Source organism: Emys orbicularis, chromosome 2, assembly GCF_028017835.1.
Source record: "Emys orbicularis isolate rEmyOrb1 chromosome 2, rEmyOrb1.hap1, whole genome shotgun sequence".
Lineage (NCBI taxonomy): Eukaryota > Metazoa > Chordata > Testudines > Emydidae > Emys > Emys orbicularis.
In genome coordinates, this window is record NC_088684.1 from 137745034 (window position 1) to 137751491 (window position 6458).

Below are 6458 nucleotides of genomic sequence, written 5' to 3' on the forward strand. Positions count from 1 at the left end.
TGTTGGTCTTACCAAAATTTAACACTCCTGGGGATCGTAACTGATGGGCAAGTCAAATATTAAGCCCCAATCTCACATACTATTGTGCACTAGCTTAATTTTGCTCAAATTATTAGTCTCCTTGAAGTATTTGGAACTACTTATGTGAGTAAAGTTAATTGCATACACAAGTGTTCCCAGGATCAAGGCTGAGGTTTGTTCATTACCCTGGTCATGGGAGTGGATAGGCAATTAGATTTTTTTGTGCCAGGGCTGATAAAGCAAAGATGGTCGTATGTCTAATCACATCTGTTGTTTTGGGACAATCTGAGTGTTCTGTAGGGGGTTGTGGCATCTGTAAGGAGTGCTGTTTTACTCGCATGTTTAACTTGTGTGTGTATTATGGATGGCATATTGAATAGCTGAACACGTCGCTTATCAAAGACACGAAATGGAATCTGGGATGGAACGAAGATGCAGACCGTGAACAGGTAGATTTCACAAACAGCCTGAAGCACAACTTTCTAGCAATACTGAATTAAAGTAAAACTGCCTCTGGGACCTCTGTTGTGCTAGTCAGGAGTGCCCATGGTTTTAAAAGGATAAAGTGGCTTTAGGAGAGTCTGAATTTTGTTTCGCCTGTACTGGTGGCACTTTGCCATGCCACTCTGTATCACTAACAAATCCCTCTCCCCCAAAACCAGCTACTGATTGAGGTTGCCAGATATTTTCCAACTATATATTATAATTCTTTAATCACACTGTCCATTGACGTACACTGTAAATCCTGCTGATCAGTTTATATGCTAATGCTAATTCTATTTTCTATTAATAAAAAGTATGCATAAGAATAAATGTACTTCTGTCAGGTTGCTCTTTATCCACTACTCCCCTTATTTCATGAGGTTTTTCAGGTTACTAATAGTCTGTCCGTTCTCTTCTTCCCCTCCCCCCACACACAATTGAAACAAACCACACTGCTTCATCTGCACCGCTACATCTGGACCTTTTCCTAGATAGCTGGGAGGGAAGGAGAGTTTGCAAGAAGATTCTGGTCCCTCCACAAGAACAGAATCAAAGGAAGCAGATGCTTCTCTCTAGGAGCCTGATCCAACTCCCCATTAAGAAAATGCAACCTTTCAATCAACTTCAGTGGGTATTGACCCACATCCTATCAGACCAGTCTTGCCCCCTGACTGAAGTCTCTGACATTGTTGAAACACAGTCTTGCTCCTGTTTGACTAAAGATGTGATTTTTAAACGGATTTAGTTAAATGGTGCAACAACCTGTGGAAAAACTGAAATTTACAGATAAGTATTTAAGCCAGTATAAGCTAATGTTTAACCAAATACTGTTTCCCCTGATTTAACTAAATCTGTTGTAAAACCAGTGCAACTTGTGTGTGTAAACACGGCCTGTGGCAATGTTCCCTTTAACTTCTCGTGGTGCAGTAACAGGCCCTAAGTCTGTTTTCTGCTGAGAAGTGGCTATTGCCTTCATCTAGCCATGTCAAATACACAGAAGGGTTCCTCTTCCACCTATTCAATGCCTAGCTAAATTTGGACTGCAACTTCCAATTTAGCCTTTGTGTACGTTAAAGAGGAACACTTCTCTGTCCCAGCCACACTGGAAGAGAAGACCAGATGCAGTGGTTGAAGTAAAGGGCTGAGATTATTGCCCTCAGAAAAGGGGGAAGTTTCCCAATTTAACATTTAAAACTATATTTTGGATAATTGGGGGTGCATGACTTAATATTCTGGAATATTTTGTTAGGGGTATAGGATTTTTTAAAATCACATTTCCTAGTTTTAATGTGTCTATTCTCATAAATTGGAATAGGACATCACAAGGTATGGTTACTTGAGACTAGTCACGTCCGTGGTATGTGACAATGCATAGCACGTAGGTTCCCAACTCCAAACACACCCTTCTGTCTAATTGAGCAATAGGAGACATGTCCACAAGCTGATCCATGTGATTTGCCTCTTGTTTATTGAAGGTATTTCTATTTGTGCCCACTGGCCCCTTGAACTTGTCATGCATATTCACTCTCAGAAAGTTCCTTTTTAACTGGGCATTGAAAAATTGTCATGTTTATATTTATTAACACAAAGGCGTAATAGGTGAAAGCTGTTGGGAGCAGTGGCTGGAACAAGGGAAATAGAAAAACCTGCCTTATGGAAAACTGCTGCTTCCCTGTTCATTGGCTCTTTCTTCCATACCATAAATCCCTGTTAAGCTTTTTCATCCACAGTCTGCTCTCCCAGCTGAGTTTTAACAGTCCTTCAACCTTTCAAAAAAATTACTGCTCCTTTAAAATGGGGAGGGGAGTGCTTGCAGAGAATTTTTCTGATGCAATGCTTACTCGTTTTATTTTAGCATTATCCACTAGGAGGCTAATAAATGTTTCCTAGGAGAGGGAGTGAGCAAGAGGACAGTGGGATTCAGTATTAGGTTTCCCACCATACCTGATGGGAACTTTACAATAGAGCCCTGCAGCAGGACTGGGATCCCTTTGGTCCTGCAGGATCTGCTTCCATAATAGCGGGAGCAGGTAAAAAGTACTTTGTTGCAGGCAGGATTTGGTTGGCAAAAAAACAGACTGCGATAGTTTGCGGAAGAACGCTAAATCTCATCAGTTTGTCAAACCGAAATTTCAGCAATGTAAAGCAAGTTTTTTTTAATATGAAGGTTTTAATACATTTAAGCAAGCAATAGATTTGATGTCTATTACAATAGGAGTAAAGTACTTTTTACATGTTTAAGCAAGATTTGTTTTATTTTAGTGGTAAAAATTGTCTGAATTTTGTTTATAGCTACATATACCAACTTTTTTAGTAGCATGGCAGATTCTCTCTCTCTCTTGCGGAATTTGCGGGATATAAGGTTTTTGCAGGTGGGAGAAGGATAAACATAAATGCAAGAAACAATAATGGGAGCGGGTATGGCGGAGCGGGACTGGAGCAGGATTTTAAAAATAAGCCTGCGCAGGGTTCTATTTTGCAATGGCAACACATGCTGTGGTATTTTAGTGCTTTGTATCAATGGCTGCTGCTTTTTGAGCCATCAACTGCCAATTGACATTAAAGTTCATTTGACTAACTACAGCTGCATGCAAATCTCAAGGAATATCTTTAGTACATTTCAACACTACCTAAACCACAAGGAAAAGTGAGACTGAACACTTTGTGGGAGGGACCATCGCTGATGTGTGTTTATATGGAGGCTGGTACAGTATAGTCCTGAATCCTGGTTAGGCCCCTCTGCAAATTGCAAATATTACAAATAAGAAGCTGTTTCATGTGGCCCTACAGAGTCTGTTACAAGCCCAACAGTGGAGAAGAGGGAGTGCAAGTCCTTAGATTTGGCACACCCACATAGTGATGGCACCTAGAGCATCAGCTGAATTCCTTATACCAAGTTTAGCCTCTCACATCTATTTGGGCCTGTCCTCTGGCCAGTGGTCTCCAAACGTTTTTGATCGCGCACCCCTATCAGTAAAAAAATTTTGAGCACGCACCGCCTGCCACACCGAAGCGCAAAAAAAAAAAAAAGCCCCTCGGACTTCCGCCCAAACGAGGAAGCAAAAAAAACCACAAAAAAACTCCGGCTGTGCACCCCCAAGGATCCTCTTGCGCACCCCACTTTGGAGATCACTGCTCTAGGGAGCTAACCAGACTGCGGGGAGTGGACCCAGCTGCTAAATCCCTCAGTGTGTAAAGTCTCTAGAGTCTGAATGGAATGCAGGCACTTCCCCAGTCATAGGATCTCTAAGCTCACTAAGCAAACAGTGTGTTTAGCACCCTCTCCTAAGAGCTTAAACCACATGGCCACAGCCCAGTCCCTGGAATCAGTGCTGGCGTGGGGGACTCCCTCGAAGTCTAAATACACCCTGCCTACCCCAGAATCCCACTAACAGTGTGAGCCTTCTAGTTTACCACTTCAAGGGGCCATATGGTAGACATAGCAGATAACACACACAGACTGTGCACAGTACTTGAACACAATATTGCTCTTTAATAGAAAAAAAATACACAGATCTATAAACAAAAAACACCCTACATGCATTTCTCTGCCTCAGTTTCCTTTCCACTGCAGAATATTCTTTGAGTGTGGGCAGGGTCACCTGGGTTTATCCAGTATTCTTAAATTGCAGTACATGGCTTCTGTGCTGAAACACAAAGTATTTTTTCCTTGGACAGTCCATCCCCTTTCTTTTGCCTGCCCCATCTTCCTGTGTGTCTGGTCTCGGAGTCCTCCCCCAAGAGTCCTGTCTCTGTCTTGTTTGGGAATTTTCCATTCTCCCAATGTCTGCCACCTGCAGAGAGCAGGTAGAGGGAATTGGTTTCCCTAGGAGTTGGTTAGGTCTTGTCTACACTGCCAGTTTACAGCACTGCCACTTTCTTGCTCAGGGCTGTGGAAAAACACCCCCCTGAGCACTGCAAGTTTCAGTGCTGTAAAGTGGCAGTGTAGACAGTGCACCAGCGCTGGGAGCTACTCCCCTCGTGGTGGTGGTTTCAGCTTGTAAGCCATGGTGGTTCCACAAACTGGAGGCATTGCATGAAACAGCAACATATCAGACTGAATTCATAAATTGTATAGATTTCCCCCAAATCATCACATGGTCCATATATAATAAACAGCAAAACCCCAGTAATTGCGGTAGCTTTGAGGGGGGTTAGATCATCCTTTACTTGAGTATCAGTGCTGCCAACTCTCATGTGTTTGTTGTGAGTCTGATGATAATTATTGTTTTCCTTAAATCCCCAGCGCCTGGAGTCAACTGGATATGTGATGATTGCGGTTTTCATTCTTAAAGAAAAAGTAAGTTTCTAGCCCTCACGGTTGTTGAGAACACTTCAAAATGTGACTCTTGTGCACCCTAAAGGCTCAAAAAGTGGAAGGCAAATAAAAAACACCAAATATATTATTTTTAGATAATTTCATGATTTTAAAGCCAATCTCATAATTTTTGGTGAGCCTGACTCATGATTTTTGAACACTTGGTTGGCAATACTGTCTCTAACTGCTGAAGATTCTTTGGAACTTCAGATTCATAACAGGATCAACTCAGCTCTTTCATTTGGGGGGTAAATCAAGTGCGTGCCAAGCCTTGAATCTACATCAGTCTTTCCAATTAGGACTTAAAGCACTGGGGAGAACTTTGTAAATGATTTCAAGAAATCAATTTGTTACTTTATTGGCATAGAAGCTACTCAGAGAAGATCAAAGATCTCTCTGCTACATGCCAAAGGTGTTTATGCCACAACATTGATTTTCCCAGGTAGGATTCACAATGTGGAGTTTTATCCCCTCCGACCATTTAGGATTATTGTCTATTTCTCCATTTCTGATACAGTGGAAGCTTCCTCCATAATATGAGGCTTATTGTCTCTCTTAATTTCAGTTAAGTAAATCTGTGGCAAAGACTGGAAGAAGAATTTCCCTAGTTATATTTGCACTGTTTCTGAGTTCTGGTTAGTAAGAGGTCCAACTTTGTTTACAGAGAGACAGTCCTCTCTGCCTTTGTGGTGATATATGCCTGTTTGTTATCTCTCTTGCTTTCCATTTTCCCATGCTATTCATGTTAGCTTTATGTATGTGTTATGAAACATCTAAACAAACAGTCCTTTTAAAAACAGAGGTCCTTCGTGCCGTCCGTACTTACTGACCTCCAACAAACGTGCTCAGCAACTGGCCCAAACTGTTCTGCGCTTGTAAGGAGAGCAGATTGCTCACAGGATGGGAAAAGGAGCATCCCGGGGGAGTGCTGTACCATTACAGATTACACAGGTCTAAGAATGGGGCTGCTCTCACCAGGTTTAACCCTTTGCACCTGGGCTAAGGAAAGAGAACCTAGTGCAGCCCTCGTTCTGAAAGCAGCTTAAGCTAGACCAGAGGCGGTCAATAAGCGGACCACGGGCCAAATCTGGACCGGCGGATCCTTTTGAATGAACGCTCGTATCTTTTTATTTACTTATCGTTATTGTTGGATTATTATTTTCTCTAGAGCCTGGGTCAGTAACTTTTCAGAAGTGGTGGGCCGAGTCTTCATTTATTCACTCTAATTTAATGTTTCGTGTGCCAGTAATACATTTTAACCTTTTTAGAAGGTCTCTTTCTATAAAACTATAATATATAACTAAACTATTGTTGTAGAAGTAAATAAGGTTTTTAAAATGTTTAAGAAACTTCATTTAAAATTAAATTAAAAGGCAGAGCCCCGGGCTGTGTGAGTGCCACTGAAAATCGGTTCGCGTGCCGCCTTCACTACGAGTGCCATAGGATGCCTACCCTTGCTCTAGAGGCTGGACCTTGACTAGAGTTTGACCAAGAAATTTGGACTTTGACAAAAACTAATTGATGTCCTCGGGCTGGACAATGGCGTGGGGGATGGGAGTGAGGCCCCTGGGGTCTGTTTGCAGTGCAAGGGGGAGGACTAAGAACCCGGACTCTTGGGTTCTTTTCCTGGCTCTGG